We start from the raw sequence: 15,527 nt of genomic DNA, 5'->3' as shown, positions 1-15,527 counted from the left end.
ATGTTGCCTAGGCTGCTCTCAAACTCTTGGGTTCAATTGATCCTCCCGCCTCAACCTCCCAAAGTGCTATGATTACAGGTATGAGCCCCCACACCCAGTCCCTAATCCAAATTTTGAATCCAAAATGTCCTAGTGAGCATTTCTTTTGAGAATCATGTCTGTGCTCAAAAAGTTTCAAATTTTGGAGCATTTCATATTTTGGGATTAGAGATATCCAACCCGTAAAAATAAATATAAGCCATAATAGGACTCCTTTTTTATTTTTTTTGAGACAGAGTCTCGCACTGTTGCCTGAGCTGGAGTGCAATGGTGTGATCTTGGCTCACCGCAACCTCCACCACCTGGGTTCAAGCGATTTCTCCTGCCTCAGCCTCCCGAGTAGCTGAGATTACAGGCATGTGCCACCATGACTGGCGAATCTGTTTGTATTTTTAGTAGAGATGGGGTTTCTCCATGTTGGTCAGGCTGGTCTCACACTCCCGACCTCAGGTGACCTGCCCACCTCAGCCTCCCAAAGTGCTGGGATTACAGGTGTGAGCCATCCCGTCTGGCCCAAAAAACTTTTTTAAAAAAGTCACCTGTGCTAGACTGCAGCTTTGTGGGTGAGAGCTAGGGAGCAGTCCCTTTTAAAGATCCCAAGTTGATTGCTAGGTGCAGCTTTACAGTTTTCAGAGTGAGAAGTATGAAGGTAGGCTGACTGCACTGATGTACTGCTGCCCTTCAAGGAACACATTATATAGCTGTTCTCAACCTTTATGCCACCTCAAACCATGTAAGATAGTAGCACGTTCCCACCAGTAATAGTAGTTTGTTCATCCATTCAGATTTTTATGCCCTATACTGAGCTAATGCTAGAGAAATAACTGGGGAGCAATACACTCACAAGCCCCATCTTCACAGGACTCACAGTCTAAAGTGTTCAATATGGTAGCGACTCTCCAAGGGAAGTAGGACATACATCCTTAAGGGACACATGAAAATCTTAGGGGTATAGGGGAAGAAAGGGAGATGTAGGTGGTTCATATACACCCCAGGAGTCTACCCCTGGTGCCAGCAGCGGTGCCTAGCAGGGAGATGGACTCAACAGTGGCCTTCAGGTGCACCCACATGAGATTTTCACCATTTCCCCATTCTTCCTAGGCTGTGATCATTAAACCAGTGATATACTGTTAGATTTTCATAAAACTTACATTTTTATAACTCTGTGGAAGAGCTGGATAGTAAATTAACATTTATCTCTGGCAGAATCCAGCTCAATTACTATCTGAGCCTAATCCAAAATTGGAAACTCAAACAATTTCCTTCACAAGGGTCAAAAAACAAGTAGAAGGCTGACTATTATACATGTATACATGTCTATTCTTGATAAATCAATAGAAAATGGTTTTGGGAAAAATAACTACATATTTGAGGGGAGGGAATTAGACCACCATCTCATTCCATATACCAAAATAAATTCCACATAGGTTTAGAAACTAAATGTTTGAAAAACACATTTTAAAAGAAAATAAATATGTGAGCTCAGGATGAGGAAAAAGTTTCTAAGTATAAAAGGCAATGTAAGAAATCATAAAGCTAGAAGTGGAATATCTCACAGCAGAAAAATCAAAAGCTTCTAAACATAAAGAAGCCCATCATAAACAATGTTTATGGATAGGAAGACTCAATATTGTCAAGATGTCAGTTTTTCTCAAATAAGTCTATAGATTCAATGCAGTATCAATCATAATCTCAGCAAGTTATTTCGTGAATATAAAAAGGCTGATTCTAAAGTTTACATGGAGAGACATTAAGATTCTGAAGGGGCAACTCAATATTAAAGAAGAGTCAAAGATTAATGCTATTGGACTTCAAGACTTACTTTAAAGCTATAGTAATTAAGACAGTGTGGTATTAGCAAAAGAAAAGACAGACAGATCAATGGAACAGAACAGAGATCATAAACAGACCCACATAAATATAGTCAACTGACAAAGCAGCAAAGACAATAAAATGGAGCAAGATAGTCTTTTCAACAAATGGACACTGGAACTGGACAGCTACATACAGAAAAATTAATCCATATCAGACCTTATATCTTTCACAAAAATTAACTAAAAATGAATCACAGACCTAAATATCAATCATGAGACTATAAAATGCCAAGAAGATAACAGGAGAAAATCTAGATGACTTTGGGTATGGTGAGAACTTTTTAGATATAACATCAAAGGCATGATCCATGAGAACATAATTGATAGTCTGGACTTTATTAAAATATAAAACATCTACTCTGTGAAAGACAATGCCAAGAGAATGAGAGGACAAGCCACAGACTAGGAGAAAATGTTTGCAAAAGATACATCTGACAAAGGACAGAGAATTCTTAAACTCAACAAGAAAACTAACAACTAGATTAAAAATAGGCAAAAGACCTGAACAGACACCTCACCGAAGAAGATATACAGTACGGCAAATAAGCATCTGAAAAAGACATAGAACATCAAGACATTAGGGAATTGCAAATTAAAACAGGATACCACTACACATCTATTAAAATGGATTTTGGTTTTAAAATCCAAAACATTTGAGAATACTACATGTTTGTAAGAATATGGAGCAGTAGGAACTCTCATTCACTGCTTGTGGGAATGTAAAACGGTACATCCACTTTGGAAGGCAGTTTGGTAGTTCTCAAAAACATAAATATGCTCTTAACATATGATCCAGCAATTGTGCTCCTTGGTATTTACCCAAATGAGATGAAAACTTATGCCATTTAAAAAAACCTGCACATGGACGTTTACAGCAACTTTATTTATAATTGCCACAACTGGGAGCAACCAAGATATCCTTTAGTAGGTGAATGGATAAATAAGTGATGGCACATCCAGACAATGAAATATTACTCACTGCTAAAAAGAAATAAGCTAAAAACATGAAAATACATAGAAGAAACTTAAACACATATTACTAAGCAAAAGAAGCCAATGTGAAAAACCATGGAGACAGTAAAAGATCACTGGTTAAAAAAAAAACGAAAAAAAAAAAAAGGAAAAAAAAAGTCCAGGTGTGGTGACTCATGCCTGTAATCCCAAAACCTTGAGAGGCCAAGGCAGGCAAATTGCTTGAGCTCAGGAGTTCAAGACCAGCCTGGGCAACATAGCAGGACCACGTTTCTATAAAAAATACAAAACTTAGCTGGGCATGGTGGTGTGTGCGTGTAGTCTCAGCTACTTAGGAGGCTGAGGTGGGAGGATCACTGGAGCCTGGGAGGTCGAGGCTGCAGTGAGGAGTGATTGCATCACTGCACTCAGGCTTGGGTGACAGAGCAAGACCTTGTTTTGTTTTGTTTTTTTTAAGGGCCAGGCACAGTGGGTGGCTCATGCCTGTAATTTCAGCACTTTGGGAGGCCGAGGCAGGGGGATCACGAGGTCAGGAGATCGAGACCATCCTCGCTAACATGGTGAAACCCTGTCTCCACTAAAAAATACAAAAAATCATCCGGGCGTGGTGGCGGGCGCCTGTAATCCCAGATACTCGGGAGGCTGAGGCAGGAGAATGGCATGAACCCAGGAGGTGGAGCTTGCAGTGAGCCAAGATCGCGCCACTGCACTCTGGCCTGGGGGACAGAGCAACACTCCGTCTCAAAAAAAAAAAAAAAAAAAAAAAAGAAATCAGTGGTTGTGGGGCTACAAAAAGGAGAGAGGAGTAAGTAGGTGGAGCAGAGGATTGTCAGGGCAGTCAAACTCTTCTATATGATAGTACAATGGTAGACACATGTCATTATACATTTGTCCAAATCTACAGAATGCACAACACCAAAGCCTGAGTGATAATGAGGAGTCAATGTTGGTCCATCAGTTGCAACAAAGGTACCACAGTGGTGCAGGATGTGGATAATGAGGAGGCTGTGCAGGTGTTGGGGGCAGGGAGTATTTAGGCACTCTCTCTATTTTCTTTTTTTTTTTGAGACAGAGTCTCACTCTGTCGCCCAGGCTGGAGTACAGTGGTGCAATCTCCAGTGAGTGAGTGGTGCTCACAGAAGAGATAAATCATATGAAATATCCAGTACTGGCAAGAGTCATATGAAAAGGACTCAAATACTGGTGGGAATAACAATTAGCCTACAATAAAAATTCCTTTCCAGAAAGGTAATACAAGAACAAGGGAAAAGAACAAAAGTAGAGATGGGGTTTCACCATGTTGGCCAGGCTGGTCTTGAACTCCTGACCTCAAGTGATCCACTTGCTTTGGCTTCCCAAAGTGCTGGGATTACAGGTGTGAGCCACTGCACCCGGCCTAACAGTCCCTGTTTTTGAAAGTTTTTTGCCTTGTGCTTTCCTTTCACTGAAGACACTGTAAGTGTCTCAGTTTTCTTCCTGTGCCCTAGGCCTGCTATTCTCCTGGATGACTTCAATATCCTCATGGATGACAACCAAAATCCACATCTAGGCCAGCCTCTCAGTTCCTTGACTTCCTTAACTCCAATGACCCTCTCTATTATACTTGGGCCACTCATGACAATGGCTGTACTCCAGATTCTGTCATTACCCAGAAAAGCCCCCATACTGAATAAATCTTGCCTTCCCACTCTCCAAACCACACTTTCTATCCTTGTAGTTCTGTCTGTTATGCCTACTACACCTGCTCTCTGACCTCACCCAGGCCTTCAGTCTCTTGAACCCCTCTCTAATTATTTTCAATATCTCTGCTCTATCTTTATTTCCTTCTCTACCAAATCAAGAAAACCTGGTGTCAGTTCAACCATTCTTTTGTCCTAACTTCCCTCGCGACACTGTTCTTTTACACCAACATAGAAAGAAAAATCCCAAACTGTCAGCCCTATACTTGGACTGCCAAATGCTGCTTTAAAAAAAAAAAAAAAATCAAACAACTCATAAGGGTTGTATCACTACAAATCACTATTTCTGCTTCAGTGGAACCCTAAGCACTTTCTGCAGTCTTTGTCTTTCCTTAGCTCTCTCCAATTCTCCATAGCGATTACTTCAAACCTCCTTTCCCCTCTAACCATCTCCTCCCACAAATTTGGCTGTTGGCCTTGCCTACACTTCCAAGAAAATAAAAGCCATTGAACTGGACACCCTTAACTCACCAGTCACCATATCCAGAAAATTTCCCCTTCCCTGAAATTCCACCCAAGAATCTCAGTCCTTTAGGAACCCTGCATTTTCTTCTACCACCATCTCTAGCTTTAACCCTCCCTTTCATACCAGTTTTTAACACAATTAAGTTTTCAAAGAAGATGAAAAACTTCTTTGCATCTACATCTATCCTCCAGCTATCATGTCTCTACTCTGCTTCATAGCCAAATCTCTAGAAAGGGTTGTCTCCATAGAAATCCGGCTTCTTTTTCCACCATTCCACCAAAACAGCTGCTTCCACATTAAAGAATGACCTTTTTAAACATATTTGCAACTCATTCACAAAGACCAATTTCCCTAATACATAAAGGGTTTACAGATTAAGAAAAAAAGGACCAACAGTCTAAAAGAAAAACAGGTAAACGATATGAAACATAACTCACACACACAAAAAACATACAGTTCTCTTAAATGTATGCAAAGATGCCCAACCCCATTGATGATCAGAGAAAGCAATGCTGGGAGATACCATTTTTTATCTATCACACTAGCAAACATAAAAAACTTTGACAATGCTGCATTGGCAAGAGTTTGGGTAAACAGGTACTCTCACATAATCTATAAATATTCATCAGAATTACAAATGCACAACCCCTCTGACACAATTCCACTTCTGGAAACTTATTCCACAGATACATATCCATACTTTCAAAGTGACCCATGTACAAGGTTATTCAATGTAGCATTGTTTTCAAGGGAAGAAAACTGGAAATACCCTTAATGTCTATCAATGGGGGAGAGAGACGTGATTAAATAAACTATGGCTGATTTATTTATTTAGTTTTATTTACTGAGATAGGGTCTTGCTCTCTCACTCTGGCTGGAGTGCAGTGGGACAATCATTGAACTTGGAAGGATAAAGAGAAATTGGCCAAGGCAATGGTCAGATATAGTCTTTCAAACTGAGATGACTTGGGAGCTTGAAAAAGCCTGTCTGGTCCTGGGAACAACAAAGACCTAGGTAAGGGCATCATGTGGGGCTTCAACAAATATCTGTTAAATGAATGTAAAAATGGAAGACATGAAAGACCAGGGTGGGTGAGGATAGGGTGGGGTGGGGAAATGCACACAATGAGGCTGGAGGAGGCAGCGATCAGATCATGAAGGGGCCTGGACATCACAATGAAAGTTTTAAATTACCACTGAACACACTAGAGAACTACCAAAGGTTTTATCACAGTGAGGTTAAATGGAACAATTTAGATTTTAGAAACGATGATTGATGGCAAAGTGAAGGATCAACTGGTGGGGTCTGAAGTAAGGAGGGTCACTGACTGAAGCTTTCAGAAGTAATCTAGACAACAAACCAGATGGATCTCACAGCAGGGCAGGAATATCTAAAGGAGACTGAGAAGAGAATTTGTAGGGGTAGAATCGAAGGCTAATGAGATGTTGGAGGTAAGCAAGGCCCAGATGTCTAACTTCAGTGACCTCCAATGCTATAAGCTGGAGGATGACCAGTGTTGGGGAATGTGGTGGGGAAAGTGATGAGGTTAATTTGAACATTGAGAATGTGTGTTATTAGAGTACATGTTGTACCTGTTGGGGGTGGAGGGAAAAAGGACAGAATGGCAGACAGGCAATGACAAAGTAGCTGCCCTGGAAGTCAGGGAGAAAGCCAAAAAAGGGAGGAAGACTGCTCTAAGAGTGACAAAAGCAGCAATGAGCTAGCCAGGCAGCAGACATCTGAGAAACACAGTAGGCAGGAGTAGGTGGGTGCTGATGAGTAGAAAACTGATACATACCACCAGGGGAGGATGGAGTAGGAACAGCACTCTAAAGAGCTGCCAGTGACAGAAATCAGCCTGAAAAACTGGCAAGCGTCTGAAGAAGTCCTAGAACACCAGATACCAACTTTCATTATAGGTCTTCTCTGGAGAAAGGCAATGTGATAGAGAAGTCCAAAACAAAGAGAAGAGACCCTCCCCAACATTAGTGAAACTAAGGCACTGGAGAGCAGCTCACTTCCACAGACGACATTATATAGAGAATGAAACTAGACTACTAAGGCTGTGAAATAGATTCTTAAGTTCTACTGCTTCTAAGTTCCACCTAAAACGAGATTCAGTTGGGGACCTTGAAAAACATGAGTCTGGAGGTAAGAAAGTCAGTCAGATTACTACAACAAACACACACACAAAATAGAATTTGGTATAGGTTTATATTGCAGATTAACACAAAGAACAGTATGAAAATTTATTTGTTCTGCTTAAAGCACAACTTGGAACAAACTACTTGATACATGAAACCAAAGTATAGTACAGGTTATCTGCATAAAGTAAAAAATAAAAACAAACCAGTGACAATTTTGAAAAACAACAATAAAATGAGAGAAATCTATCTACTCAGTATTAAGGCTTACTATATAGCTACCATATTTAAGACAGTATTAGCAGAGGAACAGACACATAGATCAGTGGAGCAAAATGTAGAACCAAACAGACTCACATAAATATGCCCAAATAAAAGTTGCAAAAGCAATTCAATGGACAACCTTTTCATCAAATGGTACTTGGAAAACTGTACATCTACTGGATAACACTGGACCCTTCCCTTATACCACATGCAAAATTTAACTAAAAATGGGTCGAAAACCTAAATTTAAGTCTTAAAACTATAAAACTCAGAAGGAAATAGAGGGCAAAGTCTCACAACATTGGATTTGGCAACAATTTCTTGGATATAACACCAAAAGCACAAGCAACAAAACAAAACACAGATTAAGTATGACCTCATCAATATTAAACACTTCTGTGAATCAAGAATACTATAACAGAATGAAAAAGCAATCCATGGATGGAAAAAAATGTGTGCCAATCACATATCTGATAAGGAACCGAAATCCAGAATATAAAAAGAGCTCCTACAACTCAACAACAAAAACAACCTAATTATTACAATGGGCAAAGGGGCCAGGTGTGGAGGCTCATACCTGTAATCCTAGCACTTTGGGAGGCTGAGGTGGGAGGATGACTTGAGCTTAGAATTTCAAGACCAGCCTGGCCAACACAGTAAGACCTCATCTCTACAAAATACATTTAAAAGTTAGCTAGGGGCCAGGTGTGGTGGCACACGCCTGTAATCCCAGCACTTTGGGAGGCTGAGGTGGGTGGATCACCTGAGGTCAGGAGTTCGAGCCCAGTCTGGCCAACATGGTGAAACCCCATCTCTACTAAAAATATAAAAAATTAGCCAGGCGATGTGGCGGGTGCCTGTAATCCCAGCTACTTGGGAGGCCAAGGGAGGAGAATCACTTGAACCCAGGAAGAGGAGATTGCAGTTGCAGAGAGCCAAGATCATGCCATTGCACTCCAGCCTGGGCAACAAGAGCAAAACTCTGTCTCAAAACAAACAAACAAAAAGTTAGCCGGGTATGGTGGCATGTGCCTGTACATCTAGCTACATGGAAGGCTGAGGCAGGAGGATTGCTTGGGTTCAGGAGTTTCAGATTACAGTGAGCTATGACTGGTGCCACTTACAGCTTGGGTGACAGAGAAAGACCCTGTCTCTTAAAAAAAAAAAAAAAACCTGGCTGGGCATGGTGGCTCACCCCTGTAATCCCAACACTTTGGGAGGCTGAGGCAGATGGAGTGTGAGGTCAGGAGTTCAAGACCAGCCTGGTCAACATAGTGAAACCCCATCTCTACTAAAAATACAAAAACTAGCTGGGTGTGGCGGCGGGCGCCTGTAATCCCACCTACTTGGGAGGCTGAGGCAGGAGAACTGCTTGAACCCAGGAGGCAGAGGTTGCAGTGAGCCAAGATTGCGCCACTACACTCCAGCCTGGGTGACACAGCAAGATTCTGTCTCAAAAACCTATTTCATACCCATCAAGATGGTTATTGTTTTAAAAAAAAAAAAAAAAAAAAGGTCGGGCATAGTGGCTCACGCCTATAATCCCAGCCCTAACAAACACGGTGAAACCCTGCCTCTACTAAAAATACAAAAAATTAGCCAGGCGTGGTGATGCGCGCCTGTAGTCCCAGCTACTCAGGAGGCTGGGGCAGGAGAATCGCTTGAACCCGGGAGGCAGAGGTTGCAGTGAGCCGAGATTGCGCCCACTACACTTCAGCCTGGGTGACAGAGTGAGACTCTGCCTCAAAAAATAAATAAATAAAAAAATAAAACAACTCCCCCCCCCCCCCCCCAAAATCCAGAAAACAACAAGGGTTGGCGAGAATGTTAACAAATTGGAACCCTGCACATTGCTGGTTGGAATGTAAATGGTACCATACTGTAGAAATCAGTATTGCAATTCCTCAAAAAACTAAATGTATTAACATACGACCCAGCAATTCTACTTTTGGGAACATACCCAAAAGAATCGAAAGCAGGAACTCGAGCAGATATTTATACACCAACATTCATAGCAGCATTATTCACAATAGCCAAAAGGAGGAAGCAACTTAAGTGTCCATCAACAGATGAATGGATAAATAAAATGTGGCATATACATACGATGGAATGTTAGCCTTAAAAAGGAAGGAAATTCTGACACATGCTACCACATGGATGAAACTTGAAGACATTATACTAATAAGCCAGTCACAAAATGAAAATATTGTGTGATTCCACTTATATGAAGTACTTAGAGCAGTCAAACTCATAGAGAAGGAAAACAGAATGATGGTTGCCAGGGGCTGGGTTAAGGAGGAATGAGAAGTTAGTGTTTAAATGTGTACAGAATTTCAGTTAGGGAGGATGAAAAAGTTCCAGAGATGGATGGCAGTGATGGTTGCACAACAATGTGACTATGATTAATACCACAAAACCGTATACTTAAAAAGAGTTAAAATGTTAAATTTCATATTATGTGTATATTTAACTACAATTTTTTTTTTAAGACAGGAGAATAAAAAGGCAAATCACAGGCTGGGAGAAAATTTTGCAAAAAATATATCTGACAAAGGATTGGTATCCAGATATATAAAGAACTCTCAAAGCTCAACAGTAAGAAAATAAGTATCCCAACAAAATAATGGGCAAAATATTTGAACAGATATTTTTATCAAATAAGATATATGGAAGGGAAATAAGCACATGAAAGATGCTGCAAACTATTAATCATTAGGGAAATAAAAAGTAAAACATAAAATATCAGCATATGCCCACTAAAGTGACCAAAATTAAAACAACAGCTATACCAAGTGCTGTCAAGGATATGGAGCAATCAGTACCCTCAAACATTTTTGGTGCAAATATAAAATGGTACAACCACTTTGGAATATCATTTGACAGTTTTTCTTTTTTTTGAGATGGAGTCTCGCTCTGTCACCAGGCTGCAGTGCAGTGGCACGATCTCGGCTCACCGTAACCTCCGCCTTCCGGGTTCAAGCGATTCCCTGCCTCAGTCTCCCAAGTAGCTGTAATTACAGGCACGCGCCACCATGCCCAGCTAATCTTTGTACTTTTAGTAGAGACGGCATTTCACCATGATGGCCAGGAAGGTCTCGATCCCTTGACCCCGTGATCCGCCTGCCTCGCCTCCCAAAGTGCTGGGATTACAGGCGTGAATCACTGCGCCTGGCCTTAAAACATAGATTTCATTGTTATTCAAGTATGATGAGGCCAACAGATCAGGAGGTGATTGCCACTGACAAGATAGTTACTCGCAGTTCTCAAGAGGAAGGCGCACACCATGCCATGCAGGGGCCACATGAGGAAGCACTAGGCTCAGTCAGGAGGCCAACAGAATGGGATGAAAACATGGGCAAGAGCCTTTATGTGGTTTCAGTGGGAGGAATGGGCAAGGCAGGGTAAGCATGTTTAGGGCTGGCTAGTTTGAATAATTTCAGTGAGTTTTGCAGCATAGGGATGTCCTTAGTTTCCTGGTATCTGATCTTGAAATGAACAGGGCAGGTGGATAATAGGTGTCAAAGTCCTATGAGAGCCACATAAAGGAGGCAGCTAGAGTATGAGTGAGTTATTCACTGTCTCTAGGAATTGGCTAGCCCTGACAAAGGATCAGAAACACACAGTTGCCAGGAGCGGTGGCTCATGCCTGTAATCCCAGCACTTTGGGAGGCTGAGGTGGGCGGATCACAAGGTCAGGAGATCGAGACGCCTGTAATCCCAGCACTTTGGGAGGCTGAGGTGGGCGGATCACAAGGTCAGGAGATCGAGACCATCCTGGCTAACATGGTGAAACCCAGTCTCTACTAAAAATACAAAAATTAGCTGGGTGTGGTGGCAGGTGTGCCTAGAGTCCCAGCTACTCAGGAGGCAGAGGCAGGAGAATGGTGTGAACCCGGGAGGCAAAGCTTGCAGTAAGCCAAGATCACCCCACTGTGCTTTAGCCTGGGCGACAGAGCAAGACTCAATCTCAAAAAGAAAGAAAGAAAGAAAGAAAGAAACAAACAAACACATGGTTATTACTATACTACATGATTTCACTTGTATAAAACTCTAGAAAATACAATCTAATCTATAGTGGCAGAAAACAGACCAATGGTTGCTTGGGGATGAAAGAGCGGGCAGGGGCAAGAGGCACAAAGAAATATATGTGATTATAAATTTAAATTTATAATTTAAATTTATATATGTGATTTAAATTTATGTGTGATTTAAATTTATGTGATTATAAAAGGCATAAGAAAACTTTGGGGAGAGATTATATGTTCACACTCTTGTTGTGGTGATACTTTCCTGCTCTACACATGGGACAAAACGTAATAAATTTTACACTTTAAATGTGTACAGGTTATTGTTACATCAATTATAAAGTTGTTTAAGAATTATAGGAATAATCAATGAAAAGAAATACAATGAAAAGAATTTCATTTTTATTGCATAATAAAAATGAAACAAAGCCAAAAATAGTTATTTGATAAATTAACAAACAGGTAAAAAGAGAAGACACAATTTTTTTTTTTTTTTTTTTGAGACAGTTTCGCTCTGTTGCCCAGGCTGGAGTGCAGTGGTGCGATCTCGGCTCACTGCAACCTCTGTCTCCTGGGTTCACGCCATTCTCCTGCCTCAGCCTTCCGAGTAGCTGGGACTACAAGTGCCTGCCACTACGCCCAGCTTATTATTATTTTTTTTTGTATTTTTAGTAGAGACGGGGTTTCACCGTGTTAGCCAGGATGGTCTCGATCTCCCGACCTTGTGATCCTCCCACCTTGACCTCCCAAAGTGCTGGGATTACAGGCGTGAGACATGATGCCCAGCCCACAAGCTAATATTATAAATCAAAAGTGGAAATAATTACAGAAGTAGCAGATAAAAAAACTCAGATTATCTACAACTATAGGCAAATAAAACTAAGAGAAATGAACGCATCTCTAGAAAAAGAATAAAAAACTAGCCCGGGAAGAACAAAAGACCTGAATATTCTTACAATTAAAGAGGTTGACCACAAGTTCAAATTTGTCCCCCATAAAAAACACTGGACTCAAATGGCATTATAGGTGAGAAAACAAGAGTGACTAGTTCCCAGCTCATTCTAAGGAGAGAGCAAAACCAGGCATCAAAACTGGACAAAAACATTACAAGAAAGAATATCACAGGCTCACTTTTACACAATAATATATATTCAAAAATAATACCAAAGTATCAACAAATTGAATCTAGCATATAAAAAAGATAAATCATGATCCACTTGAGTTTATCCAAGATATACAAGGATGTTTTAACATAAAATCTATAAATATAATTCACCCATATTAAAAAAGAAAGTTCATACGACCATTTCAATTGATGTAGAAAATGCACTAGATAAAAACACATGAATTCAAGATTTTAAAAAATCCTCTTAAATAGAAATAGAAGAAACCTTCCTTAACCTGATAAAACAGTTACTATTTAAAAAAACAACATTATGCAATTATCTTCAACAGAGAGAAACTGAAAGCATTCTTTTGAAAATCAGAAATAAAGTAATCTACTATCACTTCTATTCAATATTGTTAGAAAAGTCTTTGCCTTCACAACAGGAAAAGAAATTTGGCCACGTACAGTGGTTCATGCCACTGTAACGGCACTTTAGGAGGCTGAGACGGGAGGATTGCTTGAGCCCAGGAGTTCAAGACCAGCCTGGACAACATAGCAAAATCTTGTCTCTACAAAAAATTTTAAAAAAGAAAAAGAAATTAAAATTATAAGAATTAGAAAGGAGACTAATATTTGCAGAAAATCTGATTGTTTACATAGAAAACCTACAAGAATTTAGGCTGGGCATGGTGACAAAGTGAGAAAACATCTAAAAAAAAAAAAAAAAGAAAATCTACAAGATTCTATATGAGGTAAGTTATTGGAAATAACAGGGTAACTTTGTCAAGGTGACTAGATATAGAATTTTTATACCCTGGCAAAAACAGCCACTGATTTGCACTCAAGAAAGGGTCTGTCAAGTTAGGCAAGAACTAATCTGTGTAAATGCCGATAAGGAATCAGATGGGAAGGAAGCGAAGGCACATAAGAAAGGCAAAAATGGGAGAAATTGTAGAAAAGTGAGTGAACTGAAATCTGACATCTTAAAGATTTCCCCATGAGGTATGCAGCAAGATCAAAGGCTAAGAGAGGAGGGGGAGATAGTGCGACATGGTTTTTTAGAGTATTAAGACTAACACTGGTGCTATAGAAAATGGCGGGAAGTGCTGACACCAGGCAGCCCAGCAGCCCTGAGGGCCCCGGTGAGATAAGATCCATTTTTCCAGGATTCTTTTCTGAAAAAATGCTCTAAGCACTAATGGTATGGCGAACATACAGAATTAAGGTTTTGCTAGATGAATGTAATGAAGCTATAAGCAATGAGGGAAGAGAATGAACTGCTGAACCTCAGAGTTTAGCATTGACAGGAAAGGAAGGCAGATACTAGAGACATTAGAGAAAATAAAAAACTTAAGTGGCTAAAACCCCAAAAGTTGAGAATATTTACAGTGAGAATAACATAGTAGGTAAACTGGAAGGCCCCAAGAAGCTAATTTCACCAGAATTTTTTGGAGCCTATTGTAGTTGATGGACTATAGTCCTTGAAAAATCAATACATATGACTAATTTTACATACAGTTCCCTTGACATGTATGGATCTCAGTAAAATGCAAATCCTTTACCATGCACCCCTACCCCAGATTATGCCATAAGCAGCTTACTAAGTAGCCCTTCAGAATTCCATGTTTCCTTTCCTCCTCCATTTCTGTAGAAAAAACTTAAAAAACTATTTCAGTACTTACTAGCTTCTTTTAAAAAGTTAATTATGCTCTTTGAACATGTGTCCTAGAAAAAAAGAAATAAAAAACATTTAATTAGGAGTATCTAGGTTATGTGAAGCATTCATCAACCTCCTATTGACAGAAATTATCTATAGGCAAATTTTATATATAAGTAACTTTAACACGAACACTTCTTAAACTTTGGCCTAGTAATTTCATAAAAATTAGGCTGCAAGTCACCCTGTTTATCAGATACTGGCAGATGCTAACTTCTGCGGCTATGAAGCTAATCAATACTGAAATCTCTTATCTTTTCAGGAGGATTGTTCATGTATTCAGTGTTTGCAAAGAGTTCCTGCTGAGCTAAACATAGCCCAGTGTGCACTATACGAAAGAGTCCATGAGACAAGCATGGGGGAGGGTAGGAAGTTTAATACTTTCACAATGCCTGTGGAGAGGCTGGCAGTGATGAAAGCCTAGAAAACTCATGAAAGGACCTTTTATGACCAGGGTGAATGTAGAGCACAAAAGCAAAGTCAGATGACCCACTTAAAGCTTTGCCTTTACTGATGAGATTTCATTCTCATTCCAGATTAGTCTCTCTCTAGAAAAAGCAAACCTTATATAAGAGTTGGAAAATTAAGATACAGGAAGTATGATTCTACTAAGTTCCAGTTTTTCCTTCTCAGATATCAGCCTAAGTCCTAAGGTCTGTGGCCAAAGACAGAAAATACAAGGCTCTGAGAAATATGCCATTTACTTGGCGTAACAATCTCTGTTGGGCTTTGAGGAAATTTAAGCTCTACAATCCATAGATCAGACCAGAAGTTTAGGGTAGTAATATTATGAGAGGAAATCGTTTCTTAATCTGTCTCTAGAACTTATATAAAGCAAATAAATGGTAAACCTGATTTGTAAGTTAATAACAGATAACAAGTTCCTTCAAAGCAGAGAACCACTTATTTGCTCATTCATTCAACTAAGTTCCTTGTCTTGTGCCAGGCTGGAGAGAGAAAGCAGCTCTTGTCCTCAAGGAGCTCACATCTCAGGCATCTTCTCACCCCCCTTTCTCATGTTAACCAAAACATTTCAGGTTCATCAATGAATCTCTTCATCCAGGAGGCAGATAAAATGACTTCTCATTTTGATTCATTTGCTCTTTCTTTTATTTATTTTATTATTATTATTTTTTTTTTTGAGAAGGAGTCTCGCTCTGTTGCCCAGACTGGAGTAC

General features: G+C 40.0%; 1 protein-coding gene across 11 annotated transcripts in view; it reads right to left on the bottom strand.

Annotated features, from left to right (window-relative positions):
* PTPRA (protein tyrosine phosphatase receptor type A) overlaps positions 1-15,527 on the bottom strand; it is a 163,907-nt gene that overhangs the window by 73,976 nt on the left and 74,404 nt on the right. For 3 of the 11 annotated variants that reach the window (XM_037990670.2, XM_037990667.2, XM_073007187.1), the window contains exon 2: positions 14,315-14,357. The exons of the other annotated variants lie outside the window; for them this stretch is intronic. The gene's annotated coding sequence lies outside the window, so the exon portion shown is untranslated. The remainder of the gene's footprint in view (positions 1-14,314; positions 14,358-15,527) is intronic. 11 annotated transcript variants of the gene reach the window in all.

Source organism: Chlorocebus sabaeus, chromosome 2 (genome assembly GCF_047675955.1).
Source record: "Chlorocebus sabaeus isolate Y175 chromosome 2, mChlSab1.0.hap1, whole genome shotgun sequence".
NCBI classification, from domain to species: Eukaryota; Metazoa; Chordata; class Mammalia; order Primates; family Cercopithecidae; genus Chlorocebus; species Chlorocebus sabaeus.
This window is presented reverse-complemented; position numbering and strand designations above follow the sequence as displayed.